Here is an 18,909-nt window from a genome sequence, read left to right on the forward strand (position 1 = left end):
TACTTCACGGTCAGGGCAGCTAGGATCTGGAACCAACTTCCAAGGGAAGTGGTGCTGGCTCCTACCCTGGGGGTCTTTAAGACAAGGCTAGACAATCATTGTTTGACCCCAGTACTCTTTCCTGCCATGGCAGGGGGTCGGACTTGATGATCTGCTCAGGTCCCTTCCGACTCTACTAACTATGAAACTATGTGTTCCCCACCCCTCCAATAAGAGAAGCATTTCCATAATGTTATTTAAGTGCTATGCACAAAAATAAAAAATTAAAGCAACCACTTGATCTGTTAAATTTCATGATCTTTTCATTGCCTTATTTACCTTTTATGAGTACGATGGCCTACATAATATCCAGCTATGTTTTATTATTGATTATTAAGCTATCAATAACATCAAGCTATGTTTTATTATTGATTATTTATTTCCTTTTGTGTGAGAGGCTCCAATCATTCAAGTGTACATGCACTGCAGACAAACTGTTCTGGTTGGTGTATTTACTGTGGGAGTCCCCACCCTAACATGCTGACTGACAAATTTAGGACTGCTCTAAATGCATTGTCAAAGGGTTTTCACACAGCTCTTTGGTGCCAGCTGCCTTGTGTCTCTGCTTTATTTCTATACATATCTATGCCTCAGGTGCTTCCATGCTACTGGAACAGTTTTGTCAGTCAATATTTTTTGGGCAGCCTTTTTCACAATAACTTTTTTTTTCTAGTTAGTTAATAATACAGGAACATGGTGCAGTGTGCAGTTCTCCAAATGCACATGGCAGATCATGGAAGGGACAAGCAGCACATGACAGACAGGGTAGAAAGCACAGCAGTGCATTGGGCAGAGAGCATGAGACAGAATAGCAGACTGGGCAGGGAAAAGGGATCAAAGTTGCACTCAGGGGCCATGTCACAGACCCATCTGCGGTGCCACACAATACACTTGCAGGCATTCATCATGCTGTTACCCTGCAGTGTAGGGGGGGTTTTTTGACCCTGGGAGGTCCCAGGGTAAAAAAACCGAGTGTCTTAAAAAAGCAGGGTGGCGCATGTTGTGGCAACACATGCTGTCCAAAACCGGAGCCTGGCCTGCCAGAGCCATGCTTCAGCTGTTGGCCAGGCTCCCAGCTGCAGGAGTGCCACATCTGCAGCTCTCCAGGCCCCCAGAGAAGGCTTCTGGGGCCAGCACAGTTGCTGACCCCAGCCTCCCAAACCCCACCCCAGGTAACCTGCCATGCGCCAGAGGTATCATGGCATGCACATTTCCCAGGCACAAGCAGCAGCAGCACAAGGTGCAGCACTGCTTCTTGTCCCCAAAGAAACATACAGGTAGTCCTTGACTTACAACATTTCAAGTTACAACATTTTGCACTGACAGCGTTTATAAATTGACACGCTTGATCTGATGTGACGTCATGCCAGCAAACAAGTTTACTGCATTGCTCATCTCTCTGGAGAACATCTGTCCAAACTTCCTTGGATGCTTTCTTTAGGAAAGCAAACAAGACTCCAGAAAAACCTGCAGCCAAGATCCCTTGAGAAGACTGCAGCCAAGAACCCTACAAAAATTCCAATGAAGAGCCTTTCAAAACTCCAGCAAAGTAACCTCAAAAAAGTCCTTCCCAATCAATACTTGCTATTTACAATATAAATACATTAATGTAGCTATACTACTAATCTATAATTGATCAAGTACAAAATTAGGGGGTATTTTTGGTGAAAATAGGGTATTGGGCTTTGGTTCAGGAACCAATCCCCCATTTATAACATTGTTTCTTATAAGAAAATTGTTCTAAGTTACAACATTTCGACTTAAGATGCAGTTTTCAGAAACCAATTGTGTCATAAGTCTGAGGACTGCCTGTACATCCATGCTCATGTAGAGAAGGCCAGGGAGGGTGCAGAGCTAATCTGTGGCACACCAGCAAGAAAAAGATTGGTCTCCACTGGTCTAGATATTGGACACAAAGCAACAGATAGTTGGGAGAGATCAGGTAAGTTAAGGATCTGATGGGTCTAGGTATTAAAGTAGCAGAACTGGTAGAAGAGAATTTCTAGCTTCCCACTCGCACAACCCATGTCAGTGAGCTGAAGGCATCACAGAAAGGGTAGAACTGAATAGAAAGCTGGCATCTTTATAAACTGGTAGGGCGATTTTCCCTCAGCATTAGGTCTAAGGACAGAAATTAGACATAAACCAGTATAAGTGATCAGAAACTGGTTCAAATGTGGAACACAACAGAACTTCAGTGCACATAAACCTCTTTTAAAAAGGCCAAAATCACTTTAAGATAAATCTGGATGGATGTAGTATCAGACTTAACTGATTTTGGTTAAATCAGTTTTTTGAACTTTTGTCCCAGATCCCCTCCAGATTCAAGTTAACTCACAGTCCCCCAGCATCCCACAGTGCTTTCCAGGGTATGTGGGCTAGCCTTCTCCTAAGCTGTCTACGCTGGCCAAGCAGGGAAGTGTGCTTTAGTGCTCCCTGGCTTCTGGCCAGGGCCACTGCAGGCATGCAGCTTCATTTCCAGAATCAAAAGTGAATGTCTGTTCACTTGCTTATCAGTTCAATTTACACAGTTTAGACTAATCGGTGAAGACTGAATCAATGGATCCTTGGGCTTTTTGACTGTCTGTACTTAGCCAAGGAGGCAGCACAGAAGAAGAAAGCAGAGAGGATCCTTTAAGGTTGATTCACATTGGTAGTCTCAGTGTCGCCAACGTATCTACTGCTGTGTTGGTTATAGGACTGCATTCCTAAACTGAAAAAATTCAAAATCCTCTTACTGAGGCCTGTGCAGGCCCTGCACATTATTTAAATAGGATACCATCATGGTATTTATCTTAATTTTTAAAAATAATGTTTCCCTTTCTGTTTACAGTAGCCTACTAAAATGAAATCCCTTTCCTGACCACATATCCTTTGCAAGCCTGCATTGGTTGTTATTATAGGGTGTTTTGGGAATACTGAATTACTGGCATTTCATTTTTCCTTTAGAAATTGAGTAGATTAGATCAGCATTTGAAAACACAGATAAAGAAATGGCCCTTGCAAACAAAAATAAGCAGGATAAAGAGAGATGTAATTATTAAAGCTGCATGGGGAAAAAATGACCAAATACAGAATGAGAACTTGCCTGGTTGCAGGGCTTGTTACAGTTACAAAATACTGACCAAGTGTACTGGGGTGCGAAAATATGGGGTGAGTTTGGGGGTTCTTCTTCCCACCAGTTTCAGTGACTTAGAGGGTTGTTTGATAGTGTACAAAACATTCTATTGACTGTTTTTAAACATGTATAAGCAGCCATCATTTTTTGTTTTGTTTTGAGATATCAACCGAAAGTTTACGAAATGTGAACTGACCAAAATCTAAGTCATTTGACCAAAACCACTGAGTTTCACACAAATCTTGATGTGCGTGTCCAGACTGTGGTTGGCCTTGTCTAAACAATCAAAGTAAAGAAAGAGGACACAAGAAGCTTTTCCTGCTTCTGATAATGCTGTGCAAGCATAGTTCTTGTTTGCCCAGAAAACAAGAAATGAGAGAATTTAAGACCAGTGGTGACGTTTATATTTTAAAAAAAGGGAATAAAGATTTCGAGCTGTAGCTATCTGCCTTCAACCCCAGAGTGTGGAGCTAAATCAGTATGGCTAGGAAAAGTGCACAGTTCATCCCACCAAGCTAGCCCTACACACAACCAATTTCATTCTTTTTTATATTTAGAAAAGGAAATAAAGAATCAGACACCAGCATCCCTGTTCCATCTGAACTAACTGCGGCAAAAATTGATAAGTGTCAAAGAGCTCTCTTCCATTTGGACATTGTACCATCATAAGACACCACGTAAGCACAAGGTGTGGTGCAAAGATACACACACACACACACACACACGTTGATAATAAATGGGGAAAGGTGAGAAGGGGGAATCGAGTATGTAAGTAGGGGTGTGCGAAATGGGCCGTATCCAAATCGGATTTGGATTTGGCCTGAATCAGGGACAGTGATTTGATTCGTTGATTTGGATCACTGTCCCCAATTCAGTTTGGCCAAACCCAATCTGAAGATTTGATGTGGATTTAGAGAATTTGTGATTGACCATAGATACAGGTTTAAATGTTTATTCTACGTACCTTGAGGTACCAGGCACGGTTTGTGAATATTGTGATGATGGGGTGGATGGAGCGCCCCACAGGAGCATGGGGAGGCCCCATTTGCTTGACGGTGAACCCAGAAGTGGACCAGAAGTACTTCCGGTCCACTCCTGGGTCTGCCGAGAAGCATGCTAGGCCCACCTCACCCCCCTTGCTCCTGCCCTGGCTCAGCAATCAGCCACAAGGGGACCCCAGGTTCCCCCCAGACCCAGGAGGCACCAGTCACTGACCCAGGGAGGGTGCAGGGGGCCCCCCAGCACACTCCCTGGAGGACCCAGAAGTGGACCGGAAGTGCTTCTGGTCCACTTCCAGGTCTGCTGCCAAATGTGGGGAGCCCCCCACACTCCATCTACACCACCATCTCAGCATTCACAAGCCACTTGGTACCTTGAGATATGTAGAAAAAGCATTTAAAGCTGTGTCAATATCTGAATCTCTGAATCTTTCCAAATCTCTCCTAATTGACTCAGAGGTTCTGGTTCAATTCGGAGAGATTAAAGAATCTCCTGATTTGATTTGGATTTGGATATTTGGCTGCTGAATCGAGCCAAATCTCTGCTGAATCGAATCAGCGACTGAAGCTTTGCACAGCCCTAATGGTAAGCTACCTATTCCAGTGTCCTTGTCTCCTCACCCTGTCATCCGGCTCTACAGTGATCTGCTTTCACTTCTTTTGGAGAGTGCACTGTATGTTGTCAGCTGCAGTATATTAAAAATACCCGGGTGTGCTTTAATATGCAGCAATCAAGGGTTATACTCACCTATAATGGGCACATCTGTAAGAAACAACCAATTGATTTCAATGCTAATAACAACCACTTTCCTGGGTCCAGGCTTTATTTTTTATTGTGTCCACATACTAGTTCACATTCCTTTTTTACTAAATTTCTCATCTTTGGTCCTCAAGAGATGTCGTTGATCTCACTTTCTTTTACTAATTCCATGGAAACAAGGTGGGTAATTGCAATCAGAATGCTTATCTGAGGTTCTAAAAAATGTACCTGTTTAAACATAAGTCAGAAGGACAGAGTAATTGTGAGTTAGTAGTGTTGTAATTCAGTTAAAGAATATCGGTGGTGACTTCAATACACTGGGGCAGTGGTACCCAGCCTTCTTGCCCTGAGGGCAGGACAAGTGGCACAGAGTCAGTTCTTAGGCTGGATCCCACATGGGGTCACTTTGCAGATGTGTTTCAGTGCACCAGCCCTGACCCCTTGCACCAGACTGACCCTACACACTGCCATGACCTGGCTATGGTTGTGAAGCAACCAGGCACATTGGGTAGGGTTGTGAAGCAACCAGGCACATTGGCCCGACTGCAGGCCAGTGCAATCTAGTGTGTAGGGCCATGTTATCTGGTCTATGGGGCTCTCCACGGGTCCAGAAATTTAACAACAGGAAAGCAGCAATTGACTACCACAGCTCCTCTGTTGCCAAATTTTTGTTGCAGGCCAGATGACATATCTTTGTGGGCTGGATTTAGCCCATGGGCCAGAGGTTGAGCACCATCAACAGGGTAAACAGCATAGAACATGGTGTAGTTTAAATATACACTGTAGAATTCATATCTTGGCACAGTGTTAACTCTAGTCTCCTAACTGAACATAATATACAGTTAGATCAGAGAAAGGACTATATAAACAAATGAAGTACAAGGTGCCCTTTTAATTGCTCTATCTGGATCATAAGAACATACGGTTTATCAATCAGAATAAAAATAAAGGAGGTAAACATTCTAGGAAGAATTCATTAATGGATTGTTTATAAAGGTGAGATATTGCTTTCAGTATCTTGGTGGTTGTGGTTTTAATTAACTGGGGTTTTCTGTTATATAATATGTCCTATCAAAACTAAGCAACTTGGCTTAAAACTGAAATGTAACAAACTACTCATTCACAAACTAAAGACCACTTGAAATGATCTTCAGGGAATTGTCTTCAGGCCAATGTTTCTGTTCTGCATGAAACATGGTTTCCAGCGAGCAATAAATGTTGACAAACATGTTGTAAGGAACGCCAAGGCAAATTTCATGATCTATGAATACATTTCTAACCGCCCAAAATTAAAAGAATTTGAAAATTTTGATTTGTTTCATAAGCTATGTTTTTCTCCTTTTCTGTTTGCTGATAGGTTAGTAGGAAAATCATTCATATACTCAGTCTATAGATATTTGTCCAAAAAATCAAGGCTGTCCATGGCAATGCATTCTTTGTTGTATATTTCATGAGTATTCTCTGTGCATGAAAAATGGAAATTTCTGTACAGAGTCAGGCACAAATTGTTTTTGATTAACAAGACTTTTTGCTTGGGAGTTGCTCAGAAATTGGCTGAAATAACAGAACTCCTAGCTACTTAACTGCCTACTCTGTAGATTTTATTTATTTTTTGTAGCACTTATCCTACAACATACAGAGTTTCTTAGATTCTGCTTTTCCAAAATGTCCATTCAAATGTTGTTTATGGCAGGAACTGACAAGTAATAACCTCTGCTTTGTCGAAATGTCTGAAAGCTCAGAGTATCATGTCTCACCTGGTTTAAAATGAAACATATGTTAATCAGAGCAGGGTGAATAATTCATTCAGCAGAGTGAATTGGCCCTTTTTCCTTTTAAATTGTCCATGAACAAGTTACAACTTTCTCAGATTTGTTGTTGAAAATACAGATATAAAAAAATTCTCAAATAATTTGGGTGCAAAGTTTGTTCATAAGCAGCTTGTTGAAAATAAATAATATTGAAAGTTCAGCTATATTGGTAAGCATTGACTGGATATAAAATTCATGCAGTGCAATGTTTTTTTCCTACTTTACTTGTAGAATCAGTTTTCCAGGCTTAAAACATACTTCCTCAAATATTCCAGCAAAAATCTCTATTTCTCAAATATTAGAGATATTTAAAATATTTGAAACATAACCAGGATCTTTTTCTTCCTTTTTTTTTTACATGGCAATTACTGGAACATTCTTAAGAAATTTGCCCACTTGTAATTCTCCTATGTAAAGTACACTGCTAGGATAACAAATTATATTTCAATCTAACCCTTTTTTGGCACCTATTGGTATGGACACCTGCAATCAGACAATGCCCCTACGTAGGTTAGTGTATCCTAACATAAGATAAATGTTTAGTTGTGTAAAGACTGGAAGAGATTAACTGCAGTGACATACATGAGTCTTTCTGTCTTGAGTGGCATTAGACATCATATCAGATGAATTTTGAGGAAACATAATTAAAAACTGACAATTGGAATGGATAACTTAGGATCATACCTGAAGATGATTGTATCTCTTACTAGATCCTCAAAAATAGCTTGGCCAATATGGAAATCTAAAGAGTGTTAGTGCTCTACTGGTTAATTATAGCGGACACTCCATATGTGTGTTATACATGAAGCTAAACCAGTAATACTAAATTCAACAATTATAACTGTTTGCAGGTTGTCCTTGAATAAAATAATCAAATGTACTTATACAAATGAGTACATTTTAGTAATGAGTGTGTGTGTGTGTGTGTGTGTGTGCGCGTGCGTACTTAATTAAATAATTTTTGTTTTACCAATTGATTGCCATACAGTTTTTGACAACTATTCAAATTGCAGCTCACGCTGGTATGTTTAGCATCAGAATACACATGGAACTGTTTCTTTACCCCATTGGACAATTTAATGAACAAATACAGAGTGAATTTTGAATTGTATACTACATTGTAAAAGCTATGAGGCATAGGAACAAAACTACAAAGGGACTTAGATTGTGAATCAGAACAGTGTGCTTTTACAATTCTGTTTTGATTTTAAAATTTTCAGTTGATTATTACCTATTTAAGTGTGATATTTTTCTTAAAAACTAATTTGCCTTGAATTTAATTATGCCTATTCAGAGGATGACTATAAAATCTGAACAATTTGAATGTTTTGCATTTGACTTGATATTAAGAAATATATCATTTGCTGAGCTGTATCTGTTCACTCCTGATACTGGAATCGTTCCCTTCTGTGGATTTATGTTAAATTGGGAGAAAATTGCGATACTTGTGCATTTAAAAAAATTGGACCATATTTGTATTTATTCTGCATTACAGGCAGCACTTTAAGTGAAAATAAGCCCTCCATTTTCCATATAATTTTGTTTTTAGCAAGAATTTTACTTCACTGCAATTAATGCTGCTTTATCCTGTTTACCAAAGTTGCTACATAATTTTAATGTGATCCTAAAGGGTATAACCATAGTGACAGTTTTTAAGCTGACCTTACAATAATCAGCATAAACTACTACTTGAACCTACTGAATAACATAACACTGTATCTGTTGTTACTGAGGGTCATTGAATTCCATCTGTCAATCTCATTGTATAAAATTATATTATGACATGATTGTGTTGTCTTGAGTTATGACTTGGGTTGATCGCAATATGGCATGCTTTTTCTTTTGCAAAAATTATGCTTATTGACATTGAGGTAATGCAGGCTCTGAATAGCACTTCAAAAGATTCTGTAATGAAAAACAATGTGTAAAAGGTATATGTGTATGACCCCATGAGAAAAAGAGAGTAAAATACTAATTTCAAGTTGCTAAATATTTAGATATCACAGGAATAAGAATTCATTGGGAGAGGTACTATCTTTTATTAGACCAACTAGACATTTGCAAAAAAAATCCTTTATTTGCAAGCTTTTGGGCATAGGCACCCTTCGTCAGGCATACGAAAAAAATTGCAAAAATTTTCCTAGCTAGAAAGTTCTCCTAGGTTCATAATGCATAGGAGAGTTAAAGCTATGGTGAAATCTCCTGTTCAGAACAATTCATTATATGCATATTAGGCTCACAAAAAAGTTGGAAAAGTCTGTTTACCTCAAAGCTGTTTGGTGGCAAGCTGGATGTAGGGTTGTATTTTCTTCTGGTTATGATGTTTTATATTTCACAGAAGAGTAAAAAGATGAAATGCTTTTCTGGGCAGGAATTTCTTATGTGGTGGGCTCTGTGATAATGTGAATCTCTGGGCCCTGTGATACTGCAAATTACCTTGAACAAAGGCAGGAGCAGGGTCTCAGGTTTCAGGTGGTAAAATTTGCTTTATCCTTTTAAAATTATGAAGTTTTCATTATCACAGGCATATTTGATACTATGTGCAGATCTCACTAAGGGGGCACATCCTTAGATGATGCAAACTAATAGTCAGTGACTATTGGCTCTAATGGAGCCAAATGCTTTCTTTATACCAGCTGAGGATTTTTCCTCATGTTTCAACACCACAAGAGACTATTATCAGTGTATTGTTCGAACAACAGTTTTATAGAAACCAAGGAAGTATAGCAACATCCCACTTCTTCAGCATCAGTGAAGTAACAAACTACCACTGAACAGGAAATGGAATTTCTGTAGGAAGAAGGTCCACACTGGTATCTGCATTTGAATGTGAACATGGCTACATGGCTCTTACCTGGTTGAGCAAATGAAACAATTTACTGGATTAAGAAGCCAGCTACGCCAACCAGAGAGTTCTTTTCTCACTATTCTTGTGAGTTCAGAACCAAGAGGCAAACATTAGTGAATACTCAGATTTCAAAAGAACCTAAGTGATCTAGAAATACAAGGCTCCTTACCTTTTAATGGGACTCAGGAGATGTGTTTAAAAAATCCCACCCAGTATCATCCAGGTCCAGTGTTATGTCAAGAAGACTCTACTTCTTGCTTCCCTATTCACTGTGTGACACTACTCTTTCAAAAAGCCTGGAGTGTCAAAAGAGAATAGACCAAATGAAGCTGTGCAGTGCTGGGTGCAATTCTTGCAGTCCATTGTAAGGAAAGTACCAGACATCCAATAAGTGCCGATTCATGTAGAGACCACTGATGGAACTGCTGTCAGTAATGTATGCTGGAATTACATGCGTGGCACATACTCCTGATACTCTCCCCCACAATTCTAAAATGACCATGTTGACCTTTTATTTCCTGTTTCTTCTTTTCCATTTTTAGATACACCTTGGTAAGATTATGAAAGAGATTACAGATTGTGGTTGCTTACATCCCGCATTTCCTTTAGGTTTGGATCTGTGCTGGAAACCCTTATTTGAACACGCTCAGGCTGCATTCAGATGAGGATAAGCATGCACTGGAGCAACATAAATTGTCTCAATGTATGCCCCTGCACATGCAGCTCATTGTGAGACAAACTGTGCCACAACAGGCAAACTGTCCTTGCCCAGCTCCCACGGGGGTCTTCAGCTAGGTAGAGCTGAAGGCTGGGGCCAGCACCTGTGATGACTCCAGCAGTCTTACTGGGTGGCATGCTGGAGCAGTAGGGGCAGCATGGAGTCTTGGTCAGCAGCCGGAGCATTGCTCTGGATGGCCCAGCCTCTGTGCCAGCACATGCTTGTTTTGCATGCGTTGTACCGCTTTTTGTTGTGCCGCTTTTTCTTCCACCACTTTTTTTGCTACCAGGAAAACCTGGTAGCAAATTTGCTGCCACACTCCAAATTTGTAGTGTGGGGTACGTTTTAATGTTCATTGTGTACAGTGTGTGGTGCCACAAACTGCACACCCCTGCTTGTCTGGGCACAGCCTCATACTATGGGTTGGGTTGCTGCTCTACAAATCCAGATACAAAAGGCAAATTACTTTTGTAGCTTTAGATGATTTATTTTGGTAACTAGCAAGGAACATACAGATTCTTCAGGTCATTTTGAGGTAGGTAAAGCAGTCACTAGAAATTCTCCTAAGGGTTTTTCCTAATCCTTTTGGTTTTGAATTAGTTCAAATACAGATTTTTGCCATAAATCCTGTCTTCTGAATAAAGATGAGGCCAGTGTCTCAAGGCACTTTCATTAATATCAATAGAACATGGGAAACATTTTAAATATTGCAAATAAAAAACATGAACCCATTTTGGTGTAGAAGTCAAATGTGAAGCCCTGTAAGGTAGGCCCATAGTTCATAGGAATGTTATACACTGGTCAGTGGCCTAGCTCGAAAAACGGACAACTGATTTTGATAATATCTTAATTAATTTTGTAGAAAAAATATACATCATTGCAACAGAGGTAGCAGTGGAAAAATTGCCAACATAGACGGGAACATGTATGTTTTAGTATTGTGTTCAGACCTGCTCTAATAGTATGGTAGTGTCCTCCGTGGATGCAGTGCAGATGCATCAATGCTGGTGGTGTAACTCCAGGAGAATTCCACAGGGCTGACGGAGATCTAGCTACAGCTAATTCCTTCAATGGCTGCAGTAGTCTAGATATTATCTGCAATATATTGCTGAGGTAACCCTATTAAATGTATTTAGAGAAAGGAATACTCATGCTTTAGCAAGAGCAGACATAGTCTCAGTGAACGTATGTATAAGATGGCTGTCTGTCTGGACTGCTACAATTTTATTTAGATGCTCAGCCTCCTACAGCCAGTAGTTGTTTTCAACTCAGAGCTGTGCATCTGAAGACTGAACAAGCTGTACTGTGTCTTTGCATAAATAGTCTCTCTTACCTCTGAAGTTTTCCTCATCTCCTACAGCGGTGCTAGGGGTCAGACACACAAAGGTGCTGTCCCCTGATTGCAGCAAACACCGCCATGTGTTGTATGTTTGATGAATTAAAAGGATGCTGCCAACTTAATTACACTGTAACCCTTCAATAAAGGAAGGGCAGAGCTGATTAACTAGTGAATAATTGGGGGCTGATTGATGGCTTTCTCTCTCACTGCTAAAGGCTGTATATATAATTATTTTGCCTGTGGGCCTAATTTTGCCACTGTTAGCTTCCACTTTTGTCATCAGCTGTAATTTATGGATGGGGCCTGAAGCCTTAAAAAAAGCTAGAAAATGAAATAGCCCTGAATCTCCAGATATGTCACCTGCAAATGGCCAGCAGGCAGTCTCTAACATCAACATTTGCAGCCATTTAGCAGCATTAACACCTCATGCTTAGTTGGAAAATAATATTATCATTTGTCAACAACTATCATAATATAGATTTTTCTCCTGACATGTAATAATGTTGCATCATGCACACCAATGATTTAATATATGTTTTAAATGCAAGATCAATTTATTGTAGCTGAAGAGAAAATTCTTCTAGCAAGGTACTTAAAAAAATCCTGGTCAAAAAAGACCCAAGTCTCCTCATTGCGGTTGTCAGGCTGGTTACAGCCCCAGCCTTTATGTGTATGCCCACAGTACCTGTATAAACTAGAATGATTTCTATGAAATTTCATAAATACAGCAACCTTTTCTTTAAGAACCTGCCTAGATGTTTGGACCTCGAAAGATTCAGTAAAAGTTTTCTAAAAGGAAAAATTATAGCTAGAAAAGTAGTAAACCCCTACCTCTTTTATTTAAAACCACTCAGGCCAGATCTATAGTTACAGCCAGTCAGAAGAGCTCTATTTAAAGTCAAAGGAGCTGCCCTGATTTGGACTAGTTGAAGATCTGATTTATAATTAAAAATATGTCCCCTTGTTTATCAAAAGACAGAAACCTGCCATTAATAATAGACATTTTTTGAAGAATAACAGACATTTTTTGAAGTCATTCCATTTTAAAGGACTGAACCACTTTCATGACAACCTCCTCCCCCCCCCCACCCCCGAAGCTTTCCCAAATAAGCGAACCATTTTTTGAGGTTATAGAATATTCTGATTAGAGCTGCTCCACTGACCAGCTGCTAAGGAATACTGCCTATTTTATATTCCAAGATGAATTTTTCAATAAAGTAATAACAACTTAGATTCACATTTTTGTAACCCATATTTAAACAGTGCAGAGGGAAGGCTTCTAATTTTCTAGCCAAGATATACAAATCCTCTCTCTCAAATTTCCTTTGTTGTTTTGTCCTCACAGAGAGCTCCCTTGCCTATGAATCGCATAAAGATTTGAAGAACCTTTCAGTCAAAGCTCAGTAGTGTGCCAGTGGGCACTGGCCAGGAAAAAAAAAAGATTGATATTTGCCCTCTCTTCTTATCTGCACTTGATTTATAAGTCAGAGTGAGTATGCAAGAGAAATAAAGGCAAGACCTTGATGCCTCCCTGTGGAGAATATGCACCATTTGGATTGAAGGCATGAAAGAGGAGAAATTAATGGTAAGCTGTTCATCTGTCACTACTGCCAGCCTGATGGTTTTGCAGAAAAGGAGAGGACTAGATGACATGCCCTCCAGTCAAGGGCACGACTGCCCGCTGTTCTCATATTATAAACACAGTGCTTTGGGTTTCTAAGGGATTTAAATTTAAATTATACCGTACTTTGGATAGGCAAATCTTTACACAAGTTTATTTTCTTGAAGTATTAACATGCAGGATTTTCCTGGCTTTATGTGGAAGAAAAATAAAAGTTAAGTCTCTCTATTTGATAAAAATATGTAGCATACTCTTAAAATGTATCCAAATTTTTAAAGCAGTGTGTTAAAATGTAATGAGATTTAAACTTATATATGCATTGAAGATTTAGGCACATGCATAAATAGATAAGCTTTAGTTATTCCACTCTCAGGCACACAGGGAAAGATTAAAAAGTTCATAATACAACTTGAATATTTTTTCTATTAAAATAGTATAATACTAACACTGCTGCTATCAATAATGATATTAAGAACACATCCAAAGAATAAGAATAGATACAAAACTTTCTTGTTGTGCTAAATGATGAGAAAATGTACTCCTAGTAAATGAAGTGCTTTGTGTGGCTGCAAATTTTCAGTCTCTCCTTACTGGAGTTAACAAGTACTATATGTTTGTACAGTGCCTAGCACAAATGGTTTCCCTGGTAAGGGCCTATAGGTGCTTCCGCAGTATTAATGAATAATAATATAACAATTCTTGTTGGACCAATTGCTGTTCCCTAGAGCATAGCTTGAATATAGCCACGTACTACTGGCTGCATGACTTAAAAGTGAATTGTTACAGGGCTGTAAATCCTTCTAATTTTAACATGAGTTTCAGGATTGGTGTTTTTTCTTAGAGCTCAGCTGCTGAGATCAAGATACGTTATGAGAATCTCAAGTTTTATTTTTTAAAAGGATGAAGTTCTACCTATTCTGGTGGCAGAGAAAAGCTTAAAATACATGTGACCTAAAGGCAAAGAAAAGAATTTGGCTTTTTTTTTTTAATCCCTTGCATATGAAGTTAATCCCATGATTTTCCTGAAGTCTGATTCATGATTTTTGAACTCATGAGGTTGACATATCTGTAGTCCCATAGATTTCCATAAAACAATTCACAGTAGAAAGCCTGATGCTAAACAGGGTTTGTTCTTAGATAGCGTGTGAGAGTTAACAAGTTGCATACCACTGCTGTGAGGAGTATAGATCATTTCATAAACCTTGCAAAGATAAACAGCTTTAAAAAGAACTGCTATTATAATGAAGTAAACTCATCCCAAACACACCCTCGCCCTTTCCTCTGCCTGGATTTGAAAGTTTACTTCTGAATTCCCTGCTTCCTTGAGTCCATTTGTGCTCTCTTTGAGGCTGCCTTTTTCACCAGGACCAACCTTACCCATTACCTGCCAGCACAATACACAACAGATTAAATCCCACCATAGGCTTTCCTACTGAGTGGTGAAGACTAAGATGTTCCTAGTGTTCATAAAAATCAGATATATACCGTTATTCTTAAATAGGAAGAAAAATCCTTCATTTTCAGTTATACTTGCCTGTTTTATAGGTAGTCCAACACAATTAAGATTGCCCAAACATTTTCCATTATAATTCCATTGTCATGCTTATAATTTTTGCCAGACTTACGCTATTCAGGCTAAATTTTCTATGATAATTCTCAGTATGAAGTTGTTTCTCTTTTTTTGTTTGGTTGTTTGTTTGAAATGTTCAGTAAAATGTTCAGTTGTTTTCAACAATGAGATTTTGATTTTTTTTCTTTAATTAATGGCTTAAAGAAATAACTTGCAACAATTTTAATGAGACGAACTAATGCCATCATATTTTGCAGAAGGAGATTAAAATGCTGAGGATACCTTGATGTCAGGGATGTCTCTTGTTTTTCTGTGGAAAAAAAACACACCCAAATTTGGCCAAGATTGGAGCTCTTTTCTATTTGCATATGCTTATTAGAGCATTGTTAGCGTTTAGGAGCTACATTCATTTGCAATTCCATCTTCGCTATGCATGCTTCGTCCACCCACAGTTCCTGCATGCTCGCCATACTGTAAACATGGTACCTCCACAGAGTAACTAGGCATGTTTCAGTCATAGCTTACAGAGAGAGGTAAGCAAGACTTCCCCTTCATTTACTCTTCCTGGTGCCAAGGGCTGTAGCAGTGGTGAGCACAAGAAGGTAAAAGAAGGAAGCTTCCCCTGTGCTTACTGCTCCTCCTGTTGATGCTGAGACAGCACAGAGGTGAAGGAAGTACAGTGTGACTTGAATAAAGAGGGGCTACAAGAGGGAGGTTAAGTGGGAAGTTAAAATCAGGAGCCTGGAAGAGGTGAGCAGGGTCAGAACAATCTGTAACCGCTAATATATAGACGCAAGCACACATACACACTGCCACAGGGCTTGTAATTGAAACCATTATTAATCCTCTGCATTCCATTGCTATCTAGCAAGGAGGTGAAACCATTGGCAAAATGTTTGTCTCCATACCCCTGTAGTAGCAGAATCATGTCAACAGACAATAGCCTTCATCTGCTACCAGCTGGGCAACCACGGTAGATGAGACTAATGGGGCAGTGGTGACTTCTGGTTGCTACTGTGCCACTGGCATTATTATGTGGCTCTGGTGGCAGAAGCTTTCTTCTGCCCTCTCCTGCACACATGCCAGCGTCTGGGGTGGTTGCCCTGGTGACGCTGCCCTAGTTATGCCTTGCTACCAGTTATTCTGTTAAATCAAGTGGTAGGGAATTGAGTAGTAGATCTAAGGATCTCAAACCTGATGATGACCCATAAGGAGAGCTGATATTGGTTCATAGAATTAAAAGAGTTTTGTTTCTTCTTTTTTCAATTAAGTTTTTAAGAACTTGGAAAGATTGCATTAATAGACTTGGCTAGGTAACAAAGTTAGCAAATGCTAAAGCACCCTTAATTCAGTCTCCTTATATGTGTGTATTATAATGTTGTCTTGGATCATATCCTTTTTTCCATTAAGTGCCCCATTTGGTGATTAGACAGTTGTTCAATATATCTTTAAATGTTGTCATTCAATGTGTAGCCTTGTACCTTACTGCCCACTGTTCAAGTCTTCCACTGGATACAAAATTACTAATTTTCCCATGGGCTTTACTCTCACATTCTTATTGTAGTACCTAGATTGTTAATAGAAATTACTAGTAATACATTTATATTGAACATTCTTGCAAGGTAAAGTACTCAGAGTGTATCCATTTTACACAAGGGGATTAGAGAGAGACTATAGAGATAGAGATTATAGTCAAAATTTTCAAAAGTGTCTCTGATGCTGAGGGCCTGTATTTCCACATTACTTAGCATTTCATAGCATTTCACTTCTTCAGAGCATAGTTCCCATTGACCTCAGTTGTAGCTCTGAATACCTAGGACTTTTGTAACTCAAACCCCAGGCATCTCAAATGGAATACCCAGAAAATGAAGAACCCCCCAATAGCCACCAGGGAAAATGCCCTTAGAACCTCCCAAGCATCATATAGGACTTTGTGATGAGGCAGAAGAAGTAAAATACTGCTTTACAGAATTGAATTGCTTTAATCACAAGACCAACATATTTCTTTCTGAAGTTCCTTGCCTCATTCTCTGCACACCTTCAAACTTCTACATCAAATGAAGCCTGTAAATAGCAGAAGAGCCTGTAGATAACAGCTTCATTAACTACACCAGTTTGATTAATTCCCACAGCATTCTATATACTGGGCAGTAATGAGGCACGGATCCTCTAGATTCTAGAAAACATGGTTTATGATCATATATTAAAGAGTATTATAACAGATGCAGAAAAAGGAGCCACATTAAGGTTGTACAGGCAGTCTTAATTTTGGTATTTCCATGCTTCTCAGTACTTGAGTTTGCACCCTTACAATTCTTTCAGCACAATTTTTAATATAATATTGATATCCATATATAACATCTTGAGCTTTCCAGGCACAAGGATTTTTCTATGTGGAATGACTGGTGACTCTGACATTGTCACTGAACTGTTACTTGTCCAACACCTCAAGGTCCAGATTTTATTCTTCAAATTTGGGACCCACATAACCATCTGATTGGTGAGTAACTTAATGAGATAAAGGGTATGGAAGGATAAAACAATAGAATTATTGAGAATACTACTGGGGTGGGGAGGGGGTCATGGGCCAATACAGGAACAATGGTGCACGCTCAAATTTGGTAGAGAAGAATTAATTTATTTAGAGCTGGATAAAGTTTGTGTGAATTTAGTTCATTGGGAAAGAGCAAAGGGACTGATATTAGTCTGGATGGCACTGTAAGTTTGATAAAGGACATTTTTAAAAGCTGTGTCCTTGATTTTTACATTAAAGGATTGTAGAGAAATATTTTTCTCCCCAGTCAAATATACCAGTCACCATTACCAAAAATAATATATAAAACAAAAAATTGTAATAGCTAACTAGTCAAATTCTGTTCTTAAAGGTTATGATGGACTTATTATGAAAACCTATGTATTGAATGAATATATTTTAGAATGTGTTAGAACTTTTTCCTTACATTTCTAATAGGTTTAAATATTAAACCTATTCAGGTGAGCTGAACTTTCCAGACATCTGCTGGGAAGAGCAGTCAGCCAGGTCTGACCGCTCATGTAGGTTCCTAGCCAAAATGCAGGACCTCCATCTAACCCAGGAGGTGCACAGCCCCACCAGGGGAGACACCTTGTTGGACGTGGTCCTGGCCACGGATGATGACCTGGTGAGGGGGCTGCGGGTGCTCAACCACCTGCGTGACAGTGATCATCGCCTGTTGCGATTCACCATCCAGCGCAAGGTGGCAAAGGCCTACAGCAAGGCACCAGTCCTAGATTTCAGGAGGGCGGACTTCAGTGGGCTAAGGAGAATAGTCGGGGAGCACTGAGGTCCCAGAGGGGAGGGGAGCCAGTGTCCAAGAAGAGTGGTCGCTCCTTAAGGAGATGATCCTCCAAGCCCAAAGGGAAGTAATCCCAACACGGATCAAAGGGAGCAGGAAGGCTTAAAAGCCCCCATGGCTCACCAGAAGCATCCGAGAATGTCTCCTAGCTAAAAGAGAGGCATACACCGAATGGAAGGGAGGGGCCATCACCAGGGAGGATTATACTGCGGTTGCTCGAGGATGCAGGGGGACAGTCAGGAAGGCCAAGGCAGAGATGGAAATGGGACCAGCTTGCGGATCAAGGACAACAAGAAGTCCTTTTTTACATACATAGGGGGCAAAAAGAAGGTACTGGGTAACGTGGGGCCCCTGCAAGACACGCTAGGAAATTTGGTCATCACACCAGACGACAAAGCTAACCCATTTAACGACTTCTTTACCTCCATTTTACTGAGCAGGGACCTGATCAGCCCTCCCACTGGGCCCGCCTCAGGCCCCAGGGGAAGCACACCTAGGCCAAGGTTCAGGGAGGATCTAGTCAGGGAACTTCTGGAGGGACTGGATGTATTTAAATCAGCTAGTCCGGACGAGCTCCACCCCAGAGCGCTGAGGAATTAGCTGAGGTCATTGCAGGACCCCTGGCATGGCTTTAGGAGCACTCGTGGTGCTCTGGTGTGGTCCCAGAGGACTGGAAGAGGGCCAACGTGGTTCCCATCTTCAAAAAAGGGAGGAAGGAGGACCCAGGGAACTATAGGCCAGTTAGTCTTACC

The sequence above is a fragment of the Crocodylus porosus genome, unplaced genomic scaffold (genome assembly GCF_001723895.1).
Source record: "Crocodylus porosus isolate Cpor-Errol unplaced genomic scaffold, CroPor_comp1, whole genome shotgun sequence".
Lineage (NCBI taxonomy): Eukaryota > Metazoa > Chordata > Crocodylia > Crocodylidae > Crocodylus > Crocodylus porosus.